Here is a 19,805-nt window from a genome sequence, read left to right on the forward strand (position 1 = left end):
TAATTCTGCTCTCGTCCATGGACAATGCATTGCTACATCCTTTGTGGGTACTACACCATTTCTGTCCAGATTCCCATTGGGAACTGTTATTGTCCGGACAGGATGGACTCCTACCACTTTGCTGTTTTTACCTACGGAAACTTTTACCTTAGTACTCTGGGGGTTCAATCTGTTACTACAATGCATTGTACTACCTTCAACAATTTCCACTGCTGATACAACTGATGGGATCCCTTCTACTGATATAACTGGTGGGGAAACTTCCCTTTCTGGGTTCAGTGCTGTTTCTAACAGATTTACTGCATATGCAATGGCTGACATTTCAACAGGTTCATCATCTACACACACATTTTCCTTATGATTACTCAGGATAGGGTACAAATTACTTGTTACATTTTTATAATTTTTGGTATCGGCTGTACAGTCACCTTCAGCCCCATAGGGTGGCGGAGGTGCACATGCACTAAAATCTGTACATTTGGCACTGCTAACTTGCGGTGTAAGCATGCTCTTTTGCGGCGTACACCCGACGATAACTAGCGTTGCATGTGAGCTCCCAGCAAAATGCTGTTTTGCGTCATATGCATACTCTTTTGTGTAGTGCTCGCGATGCTACTTAGCTGCATGAGCACGCCACTCAACCATGTGTTCCCCTCATGCTGCCATAATTTCAAACAATCATTATACTTTACTCGTTTCTTTACAGATTTCACCACACAGATGCTATCTCTAACATTATTCAATACCTCCACATCAAAACTGCCAATTTTAGGAAAAGGTTTCACACATCTCTTGGTCATTTTAACCCATACATTACAGTATGCAGTTGCATACGCACCATACTTTGTATACATTATATGCCTTGCCGAACATGTCGGCCCTTCCACAAGCAGTCCATCGTCGACCATTCCCAGCGTCTGCTTAGCACCCATCTGGGAAAACGCTAAGCAGCTTGTCACTAGAGAATGTGGACCAGTGAACGTTTTCACAGAGCTACGTTCATGCACTCCTTTCCTGTTGTGCACAATCGGCCTACTAAGCATGGTGGACAGCATGCATAACGAGGAGCAGAATAGCACCTATGCGATTATTCTGTCTTTCCGGACACAATTGACACAAGCTTTGTCCGCTAGGTTATCCCTTTTTGAGTACTCTCCCCTGTTAGAATTTAAGTGTTCCAATAACACTCACCCTTTCCAGTGATTTCCTCCACTGCACCCCAAGTTACAATTATATTTTACCCAACCGTGTGGTCCAGTCGCAGTGTCCAGAGAACCTTACAGATCAATGGGCTCTGCGTCTACTATTGGGGGGCCGAATTTCGAAAACCCCTTGTTTTCTTTGTGGTACAAAATCCCTGTCCTCGCTGCAATACACCTGCTATGTGTACACACTCAGTAGCTTTCTGCCTCCTCAGACACCTACCGAGTCTTCAGGTCCGACACACAGTACCTAGTATAGGCCTGACACACAGTACCTATTCACATTACAATCACACGTTTGCCTTCATACACTTTTAGTTTTCTGCGCAGAAAATAGACTTTTCACTAGTATGGCAGTATAATTCAGATGTCCTAAACAATGTAATCACGCTATCAATATAACAATACTATCAAAATGATTGTTTGAACATGTGGCAGCAATTCAGACAATGAAAGAGACAAACTTTTCTCTCCTGCCCCAGGTCCTAGCCAGCACTCCTTGAAATCACACAATAACGGATATCGGTTTCACAACACTAGATGGTACAGGTTTTGAACACAGTGCATTCTTTCCTGCATATGGTGCCTTCCACCCTTTGTTGAGAAATCGAGATCCGTACGCTATCGTGCGAACTCTGGGTAGCGTGACCTCCAAAACTACGAGCCCCCAACTATTGATACCCCTTAATCGCTACACCTAAATGTCGCTGTTTAGCGCTGCAAGTCGCATAAGAAATAATCGCTTTCCAATCCAATTGTGGTTCCAAAGCACAAAAAGTTATATTATTCAAGGAAAAGGATAAAGCACTGTGATCTAGACAAGTAGCGCAAAAAGCAAGCAAATACAAAGGTTACAATCCGATATATATGCGTGCGCACTGGTCCCAGTATACAGTCATCAATCCAGAAGCCTCTGGTCATCCAAGGAGAATGGCTGTATACTATAATCAGTACTCAGGTTATATACCTTAGAGTTCAGCTCTAACAAAGAAACTAGTTGACAGATTTCCATTGGTTGTTGCTCCTGGACATTCTGGTACGATGCAGGTCGTAGGTCAGTACATACAGTGTCACTAGGGGTATGTCCCAGTTCCTCAGACGTTGCTTTGTGTGGTTTTCCCATCGAAGAACTGGTTCAAACTAGCCAAAGACACTACATACAGAGGTATACATTCTAGCCACTAATTCCCTATAATTCATAACTTGCGGACGCATGATGCGATCTTCTTGCCGATAGAACCGGAGATCTGCAAATAAACAGGGATTTAGAATGGTACCAGACATGACATGTCTACTAGTTTCTGTACCTTAAATATCATATACTTTATATTTCACAACATAAGCACTTGCTAATAAAACCTCTAATATCAAGTTTAATGTGAGGGAACCTTTTTATAAGTGCGTGCATGTGTGAATGTGAGAATATTGTGTACTTTTGCTAGTATGTGTCGTGCGTATATGTGTTTTGTGCTTATCTGCAGGCTTTGATGTACAGCGCAAATGTGCATTGTGCGTCTTGTATATTTTATATGTACTCTCTAATGTGCGTATAGGTTTTGATTGGACTTTCAATAATATGCAGTAGCAAAACATACATACGACGCTAATAACCAAGTATAGCGTCATACACAATGGTATCGTGCTGATGGCGCAAAATGGCGTCGTCAGAGGCGCTGCAAAATGGCGTCGCCAGATTTTAATTTAAAGATTTGGTCTCAGCCAATCATCCGGCTTCTACAAGATCTGCCAGAAACAGGCTTCACTTCCCCAAACAGATGACTTCCACAGAGCTAACAGTGACATAACTAGGGGGGGTTGAGTGGGGTACATGTCCTGGGCATTGTCAGACCTGACGGGGGTGTTTGTGTGTAGTGCAGTCAGAGAGTGTATTACCCGGTGACCAGTGCTCAAAGTGAGGTGGTATACGCCGGTATGACATACCGCCACTTCCTGCCACCACTTTGTTTTTGACACATTAGAAAATGTACCAGCGCTGAGATCGTATATGGGATCCCAGCGCTAGAACAGCAGCGGCATTGCATGGAGATGTGTCCCGCTGGGACACATCTCGGTGGTAGCGCTAGGATGGAGACAGGAGCTACACTAACATCAGTTAGCTCTGGCTGCCATCCAATCCTGGCTCACGGACAAGCTAACACTTAAATGAAGGGGCTGATTTTGAACCTGGCGCTGGCCACAATCATGGCTCGTGGCCCACCAGCCAATGAGAAGCTGCCAAGTGGCAGCTTCTCATTGGCTAGCAGGAGGCGCCGGACTTAAAATGCCGCCCTGTTTGCGGAAGCATCTCTACAGTCCACTCATTTGGGAATCAGAGTGCTGCTCCTTAGCCGGCATCCGCATGCGGCTCACATAGGTGAGCCCAATCTTCAATCCCCCAGCGTCACACTGCAAGGCTGCAGGGACAGTACAAGGGAGGGTGAGTGCACTTCTTATGACTCATTGCCTACATATGAGAGGAGGGGGGTTTGGAGATTCAAAGTTCCATACACCCACCTCCAAATTCCCACTTCGAGCCCTGCTGCCGACGGTGTGTTTGTTTTAGCAGCCAATAAGAGTCAGATGAACCCAGGGTCAGCGCTAGGCTGGAGCTCTGCGTTCCGCTGGCACGTCTCTTCCATAGTGCCGAGCAGGACGGGAGGAGCGGATGGTGGCAAGCTTGTGTTCTGTGTGTCTTTGTGTTTTATGTGTAAGGGGCACTACTATTGGGGGCACTGCATAAGGGGCACTACTGGGGCATTTAGGTTGCATATGGAATGGAAAGGAATGTTGCCAGAGTGATGAGAAATGGTGGCGTGTCATGTTGACATGCCCCCATTATCAGTGGCCACACTTGGGGGGTGCCATTTTTCATCTTGCCTTGGGCGCCAAAGACCCTAATTACGATATTGTTAGATACACACTCATGGCATTTCCATAAATCAGGGCGGTATTGTGCGCTCACATTGTAGCCGCTCAGTTGACACTCTGAAATGCTCAATTTCAATGAAAGACAGATCCCGTAGAGTTCCATATGATTCAGAATAGGATGGAGAGATGCAAAAACGCGTAATTTTACATCTGTGCATGCGCTGTATGCAAAATCTCACCATTGGCATCTGTCCAAATCATCCCCTAAATATTAATCTCACTAAATCTACGTACCCAGCGATGCCTGATGGGCCGACATGTTGGCGGACAGTACACATTACACGATCCGTGTCCGACTGCTCGATATGTCAGGCACCGGCTTTATTCACCTCTCTGGCATCAACAGCTGTGTTGTTTCATCAGCCCTACATGCAGGCCGATGGAATGACCCCAACGGACGACCTGCAGGACAGCGCATGCTCGTCCATAGGGAGTACACATTTGTGGACGATATGTCGGCCCGATCCGCCGGGTCAGGCGACATATTGTCTAATGTGTCTTTTCAATGACTTGTACAGACGCCGTACTGAATCACAAAATAAATCACAAAAAAGTGACTTTTTATTGTGTGTTGTATACAGTTTGTAATACTTAGTGTAACATTAATTATAAAAGAGTTAAGCAATTATTACTTTTTTTTTACATTATCAATATTTTATCATTAGAGTTTCTGGAGGAATTCCAAATTCTTCTCTTAGTGCATTTAACTCAGTATGCTCAGCTAAGGGAGAGTACAAAACATTTGCATTATAAGCCTTTAAAGTGATTATTGTTATTATCATGGCAAAGATCAGACACTCCTCAATAGTAGAGTTTTGTTCAACCTGTGTTGCTTAGCAACAGTTATTTGTAACTTATTTACCAAACCAATGAGTCTAAAATAAATAGCTATTTACAGGAACATAAGATAATTATGTGATACTTTTTGATTTTGAGAAGAATAACATAATTTTAAATATGTTTTATAAAGAAAATTTTAGTGTGTAAAAACACATGATTTACTGGCAGTTTAATATATTGAATTTATCTAGGAGGGATCTGATGATATCACCAGATGTTTACTCTATTTAAAAGTGCCCCAATTAACATAAAAATATTAGAGATGAGCGATTCGGTTTTGTTGAAACCAAACACTCCCAAACTTCAGGGTTCCGAATCGAACAGAGGCATTCCCCAGTTCAACCAGCCAAATTCGGGTCTCATATCGAGGCAAAACATCATAATCCAAGAAATATCAGATCCTGCATGGTTTGGATTGCATATAAATTCCTCTCTGTCTACTTGCTTTTTCCTATTGCTCCCTTTGTAGGTGGCCTGATAGCACTGCACAAATCACTGTACAGACTTAGGCCCTCATTCAGAGCCGTACGCTCTGAGCAGAGCGCACGCTCTGAATGAGGGCCGCCCTCCATAAAAATGGAGCGTCCTCCTGGACGCTCGTATAGCTATGGGTCACCACCCACAGCCTATACGAGCGTGCAGTTCGATGGCCGCGATGGTCGTGACCATCGCGACCATCGAAACTGCGAGCCGGAGCCTGCGGTTGAGGTTTTCAACCTCAAGCCCCGGAGTGATTTTGGCTCTATCAGACGGGAGGCGTTCCCGTGGGAACGCCCCCGTCAGGGAGGCACGCCCCCGGCACGCCCACCAAAGGGGGCGTGCTGTCAATCAACATTGACAGCACACCCCCTTTGATCAGACACAACGAGCGAAGGAAAGTCCTTCGCTCGTCGCGTCTGGCGCATGCGCACGACGTAGCTCCCGCCGTCGTGCGCATGCGCAGAGCACAACATCGACCCACTTGCGAGTGGACAGCCGCTTGCGAGTGGGTCTGAATCAGGCCCTTAGTTATGTGTAAAAAACATATTGTTCATTTTAAAAAGTGGGGAGCAGCCACCCTCCACCAACCACCCCAAAAACAAAATCAATAACCTGTCCCGGAGTTTGGTTTGGTATTGGAAAGTAGAGGGAAGAAACAGCGTGGGGTTCCCCCTAATATCCAATAATCAGCACCAGACTGAACCACAGGGAGACACAGCAGTGTTGTCCCTTGGGAAGGGGGCCCCATTTTATATTTGGGTCCCCATTTTCCAAGGAATTCCAGTCCCTGGTGTTTGGAGTTTGTTACAGTTATGGCAGGGAGACCCCACACTCTGTGTCTCTCTGCTATAACATGAGCCCCTGGTTCAGCCTGGTGCTGGTTAGTGGAAAATTAGGGGAACCCCACCCCATTTCTTCCCCCTAATTATCAATACCAGACAGGGCTCATAGGTCCAGGGCTGGTTATTGATTTTGAGAGGGGAATACACACATTTAATTTTTAAAATGTAACTATTTTACTATTGGTAGTTCTTTGATGGGGGGACCCATTTTATTTTGGGGTCACCACTTTTGAAGGTATTCCAACCCTGGGCTGAACAATGTGGAGCAGGGGGACCCCATGCTGTGTGTCTCCCTGCTATATGCTGCCATCCTTCCTGCTGGTTCAGCCTGGTGCAGTTTATTGGAGAATGGGGGAACAACGTTTTTTCCCATATTTTCCAATAGCAGACCATGCTCAGAGATCCAGAGCTGGTTATTGATTTTAAGGGGACGAAGATATTTTTTTTAAAATTTTATTTAACTATTTTGCTGTTACAAGCAGCATCTAAACTAGCGGCTTTGGAGAAATTTTAAGTTATTAGTTCTTGATTAATGAAAACATTCTGTAACTTCATATAGTTTATTAAACTGTCACCCTGTCTGCCACTGCTATGCCACTAGGTTTCATAGATAAGCTATATTATTTAAACTGCTATGTGTTTGTTATGCTGCTCTGTTGTTCAGTTTAATTGATAATTGTTCATTAATTATCAACTACCTGTTACTCTGGCTTGAATTGTCTGCATTGGCCTGAGGCCTGTGATTTGTGATTTGCTGGTTGGTGTAGTGCATTGGTAATATATTATATATATTTTCTACCAGACTGTTACTTTTAGGCTATTAGTTCTTGATTAATGAAATGTAAAACATTCTATAGAGTTGTATAGTTTATATTAAATTACTATCCTGTCTGTCACTGCTGTGCCACTTTTTCATAGATGTGCTTTATTCTTTTAAACTGACATGTTCCTTATTCTGCTGTTATGTCACTTAGCTTAGCCAGCCAGCTCCTTGCAGCCTTTTGACCAATATTGGTGAAAATGAAAACAATATTGTGAGGTGGTCAAGTTTGACTTAAAATTTTATTGATGTTAATAAAAATTTTATTAATGTAGGAACAAAACAGGTCCAAACTACTTGACTTTACCTGGTTTTATTATTTATTAAAGAAATCAAAATATAAATATATTTGAGGTTGTTTTGCCAAAATCAAAACATTATGAAGATTTAGAACCAAATCCAAAATATGGGGGTTTGCGCAAATCTCTAAAGAAAATTATTTGACTTTTTTTTAATTTATTGTTTTTGATTACTTATTATTATTTTACTCTCAATCATAAATTCATTAAATATTGTGCCCAATAAAAATATTTGTTAATTCTTTTGGCTCCTTAGAAATAATTAATATATTTTTAATGTGCCTCTTTTTTATGATTTGGTCTGACAGCTGAAACTACTGAGGTGCATATTGCTTAAAATAAGGAACTGTGGGCCCAATGTTTGGGAATCGGCGCAAGCGCCAGACCCATTCTGCGCATGTGCAGAACGGGTCTGCGAGCCCGCATGTAAACTGGCAGCAGACTGTCAGTGATTGACAGTCTGCTGCCGTTTGTGGGTGGGGAAGAGGTGGCGATGCCCTCCATTTCCCAAAACAGAGGCGTGTTGCCGCCGTTGTGGGGGAGGGAAGAAGCCAGGATCTCTGTCGGCTGACAGAGATTTCCTGGCCTCTTCCTCTAAACTGCGGCGGCCAGCTGCGGGACCCCATGGGTCACCGCAGTCGGATGATGGTATGTAGATTATCCAATGCTGCATTGGACAACGCAGCTTGGATAAGTAATGTACAGGGGGCGTGATGCCTCCTACTGTATTACCATATCTGCAAGGATCGCAGTTGCAAAGCTGCACGCCAGCATTACGATCCTTGAAGAATCAGGCACTGTGTATGTGTCAGATGGGGACTTTTTTAGTGCTTTACCCACTTTGCTAGAAATAGTAATGTTTTGTGCAGTGGTTTTATTGTCTGGTGATAGCCTTAAGCCTGGTGCACACTATAGGATTTCACGGACGATATTTCCGATTCCGACGGATAGGAACGATATATATCGTCAAAATCATCTAGTGTGTACCCACTATGTCAGCTGTTACGCGCTCCCGTTTTGTCGTCAGCTGTATCATCATGATGTCCCTACATGCAGCTCAACTTGACAACCTCATACAGTGGGATGTGGCAGGGGCTTACATATCGGGCGGGTACCAGATCATCTAATGTGTACCGGCCGTCTCATATCTCGGCCCATTCGGCGTGGGGGTTGTCCGTCATATCGCTGGGGACACATATCATATAGTGTGTACTGTCTATTATAGATGAACAACCTTACAGAATATCGCTAGCATGCAGTGCCTGCAATTCAGCTGCACTCAATTGGTACTATTGCTAAACCTATCTGGTAAACACAGCCTCCGAGACTAATGGGCATATTTATTAATGTATGCGACCAGTCCTCTATAATATGGATACATTATCATTGCATTTTGCTTCAATAAGAAATCCTTACTCACATAAATGTATTATTACATGGGCCTGGACATGGGCTCTGACAGGAGCCTTTTTGGCAATCAGTAGAAGTAAAGTGATCGCATCCAGTCTGTTTCGGCCATCTGCTGTGCTACTGCACATGCACCAATGTCAGTCGCATATGTGCGAGTGGGCTGCACCAGAGAGGGATCATATGGATCCCTCTCTCAATAAATGTTGCAATTGTAGGCCATAGGCTACAATGGCCTGGTATGAGTGTGGGATGCCGGCAGTGCTGTACTTCCTGGCGTTGGCGGACTCTTGGTGTGACATCATGACGTCATCTGGTCAGGAAGTCATGGCCAGCACAGGATGTAGAGCCGGCTAGTTACAGTACTGTACTATAGTGTCCATGAACCCATGAACCACCAGACTGTATTACTGTTGACTTAAGTGTAAATACTGTATAGACAAATTGATGAATTTCATTATGCACGTACCACCATTTGTCATTGCTATAAAATAATTACTCTGATAACATCTTTCTTTCGCCTGCATAATATCCGTAAAAGAAAAACATTAAAGAGCTACAGTAGTAAAACTACTATTTGATAATAATATATATGAAAGGTGGTGTAAATACACAAAATATAATACTTCTTATCACTGCCATTTGTGGAAATAAGAAATAAAGCATTTCCGACATGTACCACTGATCACATGCAGGGACAGGGGCTCCGATAGGAGCTCATCCCTGCGATGTGTACAGTTAAAGTGATTGCATTAGCTTTCACTTTACTTTCACTTTCCAGGACCGTCCCACTATTGCGCATGTGCAGTCTGATCAGTGGCATAACCAGGGTATTTGGAGCCCGGGTCAAGCTGAAAAAGTGGGCTTGGCCACATCCCACAAGGGACGTGGCAACTGAAAAAAATGGGGGGGTGTCAACATGACACACCACCGCTTTTCGTCACTCTGGGAACATTCCTTTCCATTCCATATGTACCTTAATGCCTCCAGTAGTAATGCCCCTTACGCAATGCCCCTAGTAGTATTACCCCTCATGCAATGCCCCTAGTAGTAGTGCCCCTCATGCAATGTCCACTGTAGTGTCTCTTATGCGATATCCCCAGATGCAGTGCCCCTATGCAATGCCCCCTGTAGCAGTTCCCCTTATGCAGTGCCCCAGAAATAGTGCCCCTTATGCAGTGCCCCCTGTAGCAGTGCCCCTTATGTAATGCCTCCTGTTGTAGTGCAAATTATTCAGTGCTCCCAGTAGTAGTGCCCCTTATGCAGTGCCCCTTTTTGTAGTGCACATCATGCAGTGCCCCTTATGCAGTGCCCACAGTAGTGCCCCTTATGCAGAGCCCAAAAGAAGTGCCCCTTATACAATACCCCCAGTAGTACCCCTTATACAGTGCCCCTTATGCAGTGCCCCCAGTAGTGCTTCTTATACAGTGCCCCTTATGCAGTGCCCCCAGTAGTGCCCTAGTAGTTCCCCTTATGGAGTGCCCCAGTAGTATTGCCCCTTATGCAATGCCCCCTGTTGTAGTGCACATTATGCCATGCCTCATATGCGTGCCCACAGTAGTGCACCTTATACAGTGCCCCCAGTTGTGCCCTTATGCAGTGCCCATTATACAGTGTCCCCTGTAGCGCCCATTATACAGTGCCCTTTACACTCTGTCCCCAGTAGTGCCCCTCATACAGTGTCCTCAGTAGTGCCCCTTATACAGTGCCACCAGTAATGCCCCTTATGCAGTGCCTTAGTAGTGCCCCTAATGCAGTGCCCATTATACAGTGCCCCCTGTAGTGCCAATTATACAGTGCCCTCAGTAGTGTCCCTTATACAGTGCACCCAGTGGTGCCCATTATGCAGTGCCTCCAGTAGTGCCCATTATACAGTGCCCCCAGTAGCGCCCCTTATACAGTGCCCCCAGTAGTGCCCCCAGTAGTAGTGCCTCTTACACATAAGACAGACAGAATTATACTTACCAGAATCCCTGCTCCTGTGCCCGCCGCTGTCTGCTCCTCCCATCCCGGTCAGCACTATGGGAGAGATGTGATGACTGCGGGAGCTTGAAGGTGGAGCTCATTAGTGTGCTTCAGCCCAGCTCCGGCCCGGGATGCAGCAGCCAATATGAGTCTGTCTGACTCTTATTGGCTGCAGTGCTAAAACAAACACACCGCCGCTCTCAGGATACTCTGGATGTCCGGCAAAATCATGGTGACGAGCCAATGAAGCTGCATCCAAGAAGAACACCCTGTCGCCACCTCCAAACACCAGCAGCATGTCAATCATGCTGCGGCATTAGGGCACTGCGATCAACGCTGCAGAGAGAGATCTGCACATACGCAGCGTGGCTCCTGCGCAGATCTGGATCTGCACACATCAGAGATTTCCGTAATTATCAAATTTACATAAATCTCTGAATTAGGGTCTATGTTACAATTTAGAGTTACGTTTTCCTTTAGCACAGAAGCCACGTTCATGAACTGCTCAGGCACTGCTGGGTAACCATAGAGGGCTGGGCTATATCATCATCATTTTGATTTTGATAATAGGTATTAGTAGACTGCACCTCACAATTGTGTCTCAATTTCGTTCAGACAAAATTGCTGTATATGGATTCCAGATCAAGAACATTGTCAGGAAGAATGAATTTGGTAATTGTGCAGCATTGTGCTTTAAAACTCTACAGTATAGTTACATTTACATGATATCATTTAATGAAAATACAATCCCTGTAGCATAATTAAATAAGATTGTTTCATGCTGCACGTATATATAAGCACAATGCATTGCTTATTTCCCCCAATGACATTAATCTGCTTCCAAGATTAGAATCCCTTGAACTTTAGCAATATGATTACTTTCTATGCTGTTGCTTATGCCTATTGCCTTTTAATCAGTCTCTGGAGAGGAGTATATGTCACTGATAAAGTCATGGGAGAAACATCACTAACTACTATTTTATGTCAGTTATTAAATTATACTTGTGTACCTGTACAAGGTGGAGATCCAGACAAGTTCAAATAAAACTGCCTTGTTTAAGCAACATTTACATAGGAAATATCTGTAGAGAGGGGGATCAATTCAACCAATTCTGTCCAAAATAATTTGTCACATAGTTTCCTGAACATTACATTAGCACATATACTGTACATACTATATATATATATATATATATATATATATATACTAATATACTAAAAACTTTGTGTCTGTCTGTTCCAAGTCGGCACACAAACTACTGAACCAATTTTCATGAAAACTGCATCACTTACTCCAAGAAATAACCTGCACTTTGTTTCTTCTCGATCTGTCTAGTTAAAGCTGAGCAATAACAAAAACAATGTTTATTGACATCAGCAGTGCAAGAGATAGGTATGGCACCATGCGTGTGGCAGGAAATGGTTGGAGGTGCATCTGGACGCTCTTCCCAGCGTCCGGGAGGCGGGTCGGGGGCATGTCCGCCCCCCTCCCCGCGGCCTCTGCTGCATGTCTACCGCCCGCCTGTACACAATGGCTGATGGCGTCGTTCACAGACATATCGCTGATACACACTGGCTGACAGGCAGCAGATATTTTGGCTGATCAATTGGTCGGCCAATATATCTGTCAGTGTGTACCCAGCTTTAGTATACATGTTTCATTTTGCAAATCATTTTGTTTAGTTAGAGCCGGACAGGCCGGATTTATGCTTTATGTTTAGTTTAGTTTTGTGCTGCTAATAAACTAGCTGCAGGCACTTATACCAAGGCCCTGGGCTGGTGTACTACTACTACTTGGCTACTGCATGACAAGTGCAATTGTCTACCCCAGGAGATGGAACGGGACAGACACTCATTTTTTTTCTGTTGGGGAAAAACTGTTATGTTGTGAAATTCCTGGTGGTATGATCATCAGACGCTTAAGGGAGCCAGATTCTCCATCTCACCGACCTCATGAGATAACAAGGAAGACATAGTTAAGGCCTTGCTACAGGCTACATCAGCAGAAAGCCACCAGGGCTCAGAAGGAAGCCACTAGAGTGCAGTAATTAGCCAATGTGAAATGAAGAAAACAGCAACTGTATATTGAGGAAATCTGGAGTTAACAGGCTTTTGAGGAAATTTAGAGGCAACAGCAACTGGCTGTTGAGGATAATCAAAAGCAACATCAATTTGATGATCTCTGCAGGCCACGGCACCATGACCATGAAGCCTTAAAAGAGGTGGTGCAGTGTCTAGCAGTACTGTCTGGAAATGCTTCCCGGATGTCACAACTAGTACTACATCCATACTGGCTAGTCCTTTTCTGCAAAGGATGACAAACAGTAACCATGTTAAGCCTATTAAACAACATTTAAAAGAACAGAGGAGAGAAAACTTTTGCCTAAAGTTCAGTGGGCAGGCCTGTTGGCAACTCTCTTGTCAGGAGACCCACAAAAGGCATATTTTGACTTGAGCCTCACTGATGCCTTGGACTATGACAAACTAAAATGTTAACTAGTTTGGATGTCACAATGTCTGTTAGAGCACAATGAGTTAGTCGTTGGGAATACCTCCCCGCTTTTAAATGCATGACCTCATCCAACTCACCAAGTAGTGGCTACCGCCAGAGATTTTAGCAGAGCCACCGATTGTTGAAGGGGTCACTATGAGCCGATATCTAAAGTCGCTGTCTTCAGTTCAGCACAAGTGGATGAGCCATGGAGACCCTGAAACAGCAGACCAGCTTGTGGAATGGTGGAGAGGTATGTGGCAGGCGAGAAACTGTTGAATGTAACCCATTGGCCAATAGTCCCACGACAGCAATCTCCAGTGACTTCTGGTTAGACTGTTCCAGAAGAAAAGGGTGCTGGATGGAAAATAAACTTAAAAATCCAGAGCCTGTGCAGCCATGGCCAAAAGTTTTGAGAATGACACAAGTATTGGTTTTCACAAAGTTTGCTGCTTCAGTGTTTTTAGACCTTTTTGTCAGTTGCTACTATGGTATACTGAAGTAAAATTACAAGCATTTCATCAGTGCCAAAGGCTTTTATTGACAATTACATTAAGTTTATGCAAAGAGTCAATATTTGCAGTGTTGACTCTTCTTTTTCAAGACCTCTACAATTCGCCCTGGCATGCTGTCAGTCATCTTCTGGTCCACATGATGGCCACCCATTCTTGCCTAATCCACGCTTGAAGTTTGTCCACATTTGTGGGGGGGGGGGTTTGTCCACCCACCTCTTGAGGATTGATCACAAGTTCTCAATGGGATTTTGATCTGGGGAGTTCCCTGGCCATGGACCCAAAATTTTGATGTTTTGTTCCCTGAGCCACTTACAGTAGTTATCACTTTTGCCTTATGGCAATGTGCTCCATCATGCTGGAAAAGGCATTGTTCATCACCAAACTGTTCTTGGATGGTTGGGAGAAGTTGCTCTTGGAGGATGTTTTGGTACCATTCTTTATTCATGGCTGTGTTCTTAGGCAAAATTGTGAGTGATCCCACTCCCTTGGCTGAGAAGCAACCACATACATGAATGGTCTCAGGATGCTTTACTGTTGGCATGACACAGGACTGATGGTAGCGCTCACCTTTCCTTCTCTGGACAAGCGTTTTTCCAGATGCCCCAAATAATCTGAAAGGGGATTCATCAGAGAAAATAACTTTACCCCAGTCCACAGCAGTACATGTACTGTACCTGTATCTTTTGCAGAATATCAGTCTGTCCCTGATGTTTTTCCTGGAGAGAAGTGGCTTCTTTGCTACCCTTATTGACACCAAGCCATCCTCCAAAACCCTTCGTCCTGTGTCATGCCAACAGCAAAGCATCCTGAGACCATTTATGTGTGGGATTGCTTCTCAGCCAAGGGAGTGGGCACGCACTGAGTCTGCACACAGGCCCCCATCTCTTTTAAAACGCCCCTTGTGGTGGCCCGGGCCTTGTAGCTGCTTATTTACTAATTACCCCTTAATCTTTGCAGTGTGATACTGCTTATGTAAATCACAGAGTATCTTTCTTTGCTCAGCTAGCCTGCACTGCAGACTGACAGGCTGAGTCAGATAAGCAAATGTGTGTAATCACTGTAGAAGCCAAACAGGTAGATAATTCTGGAAACCTGGTTATTTTTGTAAAACCTAAGTTGTGAACCCCTTAAAACATCAGGGAAAAACTGTTGGTGTAACCTGTGTACACGGGGATACTTAGTATTATGGGGAGATTTATCAAAGCTAAGAGAGAGATAAAGCGTAGAGAGATAAAGTACCAACCAATAAGCTTCTGCCACTTGACAGGCTGGGTTTGAAAAATTATCTCTCTCTACTTTAAATCTATCCAAGCTTAGATAAATCTCCCCGTATGTTACTGCTGACGTGAACAGAGAAATACAGTGTGGTCCCACTGTAGCCACTGTGGGATTAGTTCCTGATTTAATGTTTGATGCTATCTTGGGAGAGATTTTTCCCACTTCTGGAAGATGTTGGAAACCCAATTTGTTACAGAAGTAAATAACCCAGACCCACCTAATTTTAAGGTGTCCCAGCCTGGGAAAAGAAAGCCAGAACATATCTCTCATGTAGATATTATAAAGGAAGGATAGAGTAGCTCTGTCCATCAACCCAGTCCCTCTGGTAAGCTCAGTATCTTTAGTTTCCAAAGACACAATAGCCAAAATCCTCTCAACCAGTCAACAAGTCAATGAGACTAAACAATTTCTCGGAAATAATAGAGATTTGTTTTCTGAAATCCTGGTAAAACAACAGGCATTAAACAAGACATAATCACTGAACTAGAGTTAAGGTTACCCTGAAGCCCTATTGAATACCAGAAGCCCAACAGGAGGCAGTGCCTAAAGAAATAAAAAATTGTTGAAGTTACTGTAGATAAAATTGAAGAGTCACATAGTGAGTGGTCAAGTCCCAGTGCACTCATTCTGGAAACTGACAAAAGCTGATGATTCTGCAATGATTTGCGTAAAATGAATAGTGTGCCTAAGTTTGAGGCCCACCCAAGTCCTTGTGTGGATGAACTAATTAAAGACTGTGATAATTTGGATAAATTAATAGCTTCAAAAGCCTTAATTTAATCCTTTCCTAGGGAAATTTCTCTTGTAGATTCCTCTATCATTGGGTCCAAGCTGCAGAAAGCTTTGCTTTCCAATGCTTGGTCCATATCAATAAAGTGGTCAAACCCCCGAAAATGGCATTATTGATGATAGTGCAGCCTGCAAAAAAGAAGAAATAATCTATATTACTATACCACTGCTGGCTCTACCAGAAACAGAATGCATACCCAATGTCATCCATCTTCCACCTATGGGTGGTCACCAGTGGCAGCTCCAGAGTTGGGGCAGTATTGCAGTCCAAAATTCAAATAGGGGAGCCACACCAACTGCCAATGAGTCCCGACCAGCGATGTTTGGCAGCATTTGGAGTGGCAGTTGGTGTAGCTCTCCTATTTGAATTTTTGACTGCGCTGCAGCCCCACCTCTGGAGCCACCACTGGTGATCACAGCACTGTTCAGCTGAGGACTATACATCAGAAAGTTCAGGTTGTGGACTCATTACTCCTGCAGCCAGGACAGCTTTGGACATATGCATTATTCGTGCTGCCACTGTGTGAGGAGAGAGATGATTCGGCTGCATTATCCTGCATATACTGTAAAGGTGCCCACACACATACCGATGTGCTCACGATACAATTTTATGGCCAATTTCCTCATGAACTTTCACGGGAGCTCCCTTGCCATCGTGATCACGATTTTGGGAAAAAAGACACCCAATCTGTTTTACGATCTCACGATCTATCGGATCGGACGTATCGTGAGATTGGCCATAACAAATTGTGAGTTGAAAAAAATAATAAAACAGGCTCTTGACTATTGGAGGAAAATTTAAATAGCCATAACAATGGGAGGGGCTAGCTAGGGAGTATAAAAAGCAGGCACCCTTTAAACTCTGTGTACATTCTGCTCTGCTACTAGATGAGGCTAGGTGTATTCCTGCTGAATCCTGTACATTGCTACTGTGCTCTTTGTATTTGGCTTGCCTTATACAAAGTTTATTCTACCTGCAAGTGTGTGCTACCTACCTGCATTCTATCCTGTTCCTGAATTCTGTACTGATGCGTCCCTATCAGTATAGAGTGTTGGTCGCTGAAGCCGGGGTCCGGGAGATTAGGAAGAGGGCCCAACGAAGAAGGACGAGAGCATGCTGGACCAAGGAGTGGCTGCTACAAAGGGATACCCGCTCTCACATGTCCCTGCTGTTGGAGATCAAGGAGAACAACCCGGATGACTATCGGAACTACCTGCGCATGGATGACGCCAGCTTCCTAGAATTGCTGCATCTGGTGACCCCCCACATCAAGAGACAGGACACAAGGTGGCAGAGGGCAATCCCTGCTGAAGACAGACTGGTGGCTACCCTAAGGTATCTGGCTACAGGAAGGTCACTGGAAGACCTGAAGTTTGGGACACTCATCTCACCTCAGTCCTTGGGCGTCATCATTCCGGAGACCTGCAAAGCCATCGTAAAAGTGCAACAGTACCATTATTGCAAGGTAAGTTAAAAAAAACACCACACTTTGTTTTAGAAAAAAAAAATAAAAAAAATTTCTTTACACAAGAAAACAAAGAAAAAAATATCCTTCATTTAGTACAATGTGCACTGACCTGCAGGCAACTGAAAGTGTGCACTAAACTGTGTGCAAAATACTTTGTTTATAACAACTTTACAAAATTTTATGAATCCCAATAGGTAGCCGGCTGTATGTGATAGGGTGGGTCAGACGCCATTTTGAACAGGCCAAAACACATATGGCACAAGTACACATTGTGGCCCCGGCTTCCAGCAATGTGTACTTGTGCCATGTGCGTAGTGACCTTGTCCAAATGGCATCATCACCACCCTATCTCATGCAGCAAGCACCGATTGGAATTCATAAAATTTGGTGACATTAAAATCAAGAAAAAATTTACATCTCTGTATATTGGGGCGACTCATCTGCTGCATCCAGCAGAGCATTATACAAGGTGGTGCTGGTGCTTGGGGTGCTTGGTGGGGAAGTAATATCTAACTGGGCAGGGGGGGCGGACATACCTATTTGGGGCAGGGGAAAATAGCATTGGATCTGCAATGTATGTAGAATTTGATATATTTTTGCTCATACAGCGACTCAAGAGGTCGTAGTTTAACCTTAAAATTTTTTTTGGGATATCTGCATCCAGATTTCTCAATGTGCTGTTCACATGAGCTGTGAAATCATGTATTGCATCTGGGGGTTTCTGCAGCAGCCATTTTGCGTTTTGTAAAAAATGGTCCTCACGTTCTGTAAAATTCTCCTTTCTGCCTTGTTTTTTTTTCTTTTTTTGGGGTTGTTGAGAAGATGAGGGTCCAGGTGGAAGTGGAGTTTCCACTTGTGTGCTATTCTCCGGATCACTGTCGCCACCGAGCAGACTGAGGTCCGGTGTGGATGTTAAATCAGGGTCTTGGGTGGGAGTCTATATATGGGGAAAAAAGATATAAAAAATATTATAGTCATGTTTTAACATCTTTTTTACTATTTTTACAGTTTCCTAACACCGTGGAGGAGTGGACCAGCATCGCGGAAGATTTTGAACAACGTTGGAATTTCCCTAACTGCGGAGGAGCCATCGATGGGAAACACATCCGTATCAACCCACCTGCCAACACCGGATCATATTACTACAACTACAAAGGATTCTTCAGCATCGTTCTCATGGCAGTGGTGAATGCCAACTACGAATTTCTGTTTGTGGATGTCGGCAAGAATGGGCGTGCTTCGGATGGTGGGTCCTTCAAAAAGACGGCTTTCTACCAGAGACTCGCCAACAAAACCCTCAAATTGCCCTCACTGGACCAGACAAAGCACGGCCTATATTACGTTTTCGTTGCAGACGAGGCTTTTGCATTGCATGAACATGTGATGAAGCCATTTGCACACAGGGGCCTGACCAGAGAGAAAAGGATATACAACTACTGTCTATCCCGGGCACGGCGCATTGTGGAAAATGCGTTTGGAATAATGAGCAACCGCTTCCGCATTTTCCACACCACCATCAATCTACATGTGGAGAAGATAGACTGGGTCATGATGGCGTGCTGTGTGCTGCACAACTTTCTGCGAAGAAAATCTACTCAACGAGGACCAGTCCCAGCTAGACCAGAAAATGTAGGACCCCTGGAGGACATTGAACATTTGACATCTGTGTCTGCACCACCAACTACAACAACATCCACCGCACATGCCAAAGAAGTGAGGGAGGAGTATATGACCTATTTCAATGGACCAGGTGCTGTACCATGGCAGGAGGACTGTCTGTGAACTACTGACTAAATTGGACATTTGGGATTTAACAACAAAAACATTAAGGATTTTGGTTTAATCTGTGTCACTACTTACCAAGACTTCTGCAACCTCCTCATCTCCCTCACGCTCAGACATCAAGGTGATTGATTCCCTTTGAGGCTCTTGTTCACTGATGAATGACATCATTTGGTAGTACCACAGCGCAGGAGTATATATTTCATCTGTAGCCGCTCCAGATTTTTTGGAGTCATCCACCTTCTTTTTTTCTTTGATGTACACTGTCCTGAGATTTTGAATCTTTTGCCGTACAGTTTTCAGGTCTGCATCAGATATGTATTTTTTCATATACACCAACCGTTCCTCGAGTGCGGCCAACTTGTGTGACTTATTGTGGTACTTCCGAGAACTGATCTTCCACAGACAGTCTTTCGAGTGCAGGATTTCAATGAATCCTGTAACGAATTCACGTTCTGAATCCATGGACATTATCTATGAATAAGAAAAAAAAGGACATTTAAATATTTGTGTATATAGTTTTGTTAAATGTAATGTTGTTATAGTTCACATTTTTAATGTTTTAATATTTTCTTTTTTACAGGTTTTTAAAGGTTTGTTATGGTATTCTAATCATGTTTTCTTTTACAGGAATGTTATGTGTTTATTGCTTGGTAATATAATGTTTTTCTTTGTTTGACAGTATGGTTTTTTCACCT

Source organism: Taudactylus pleione, unplaced genomic scaffold (genome assembly GCF_031769625.1).
Source record: "Taudactylus pleione unplaced genomic scaffold, aTauple2 ptg000202l, whole genome shotgun sequence".
Classification (NCBI taxonomy): Eukaryota; Metazoa; Chordata; class Amphibia; order Anura; family Myobatrachidae; genus Taudactylus; species Taudactylus pleione.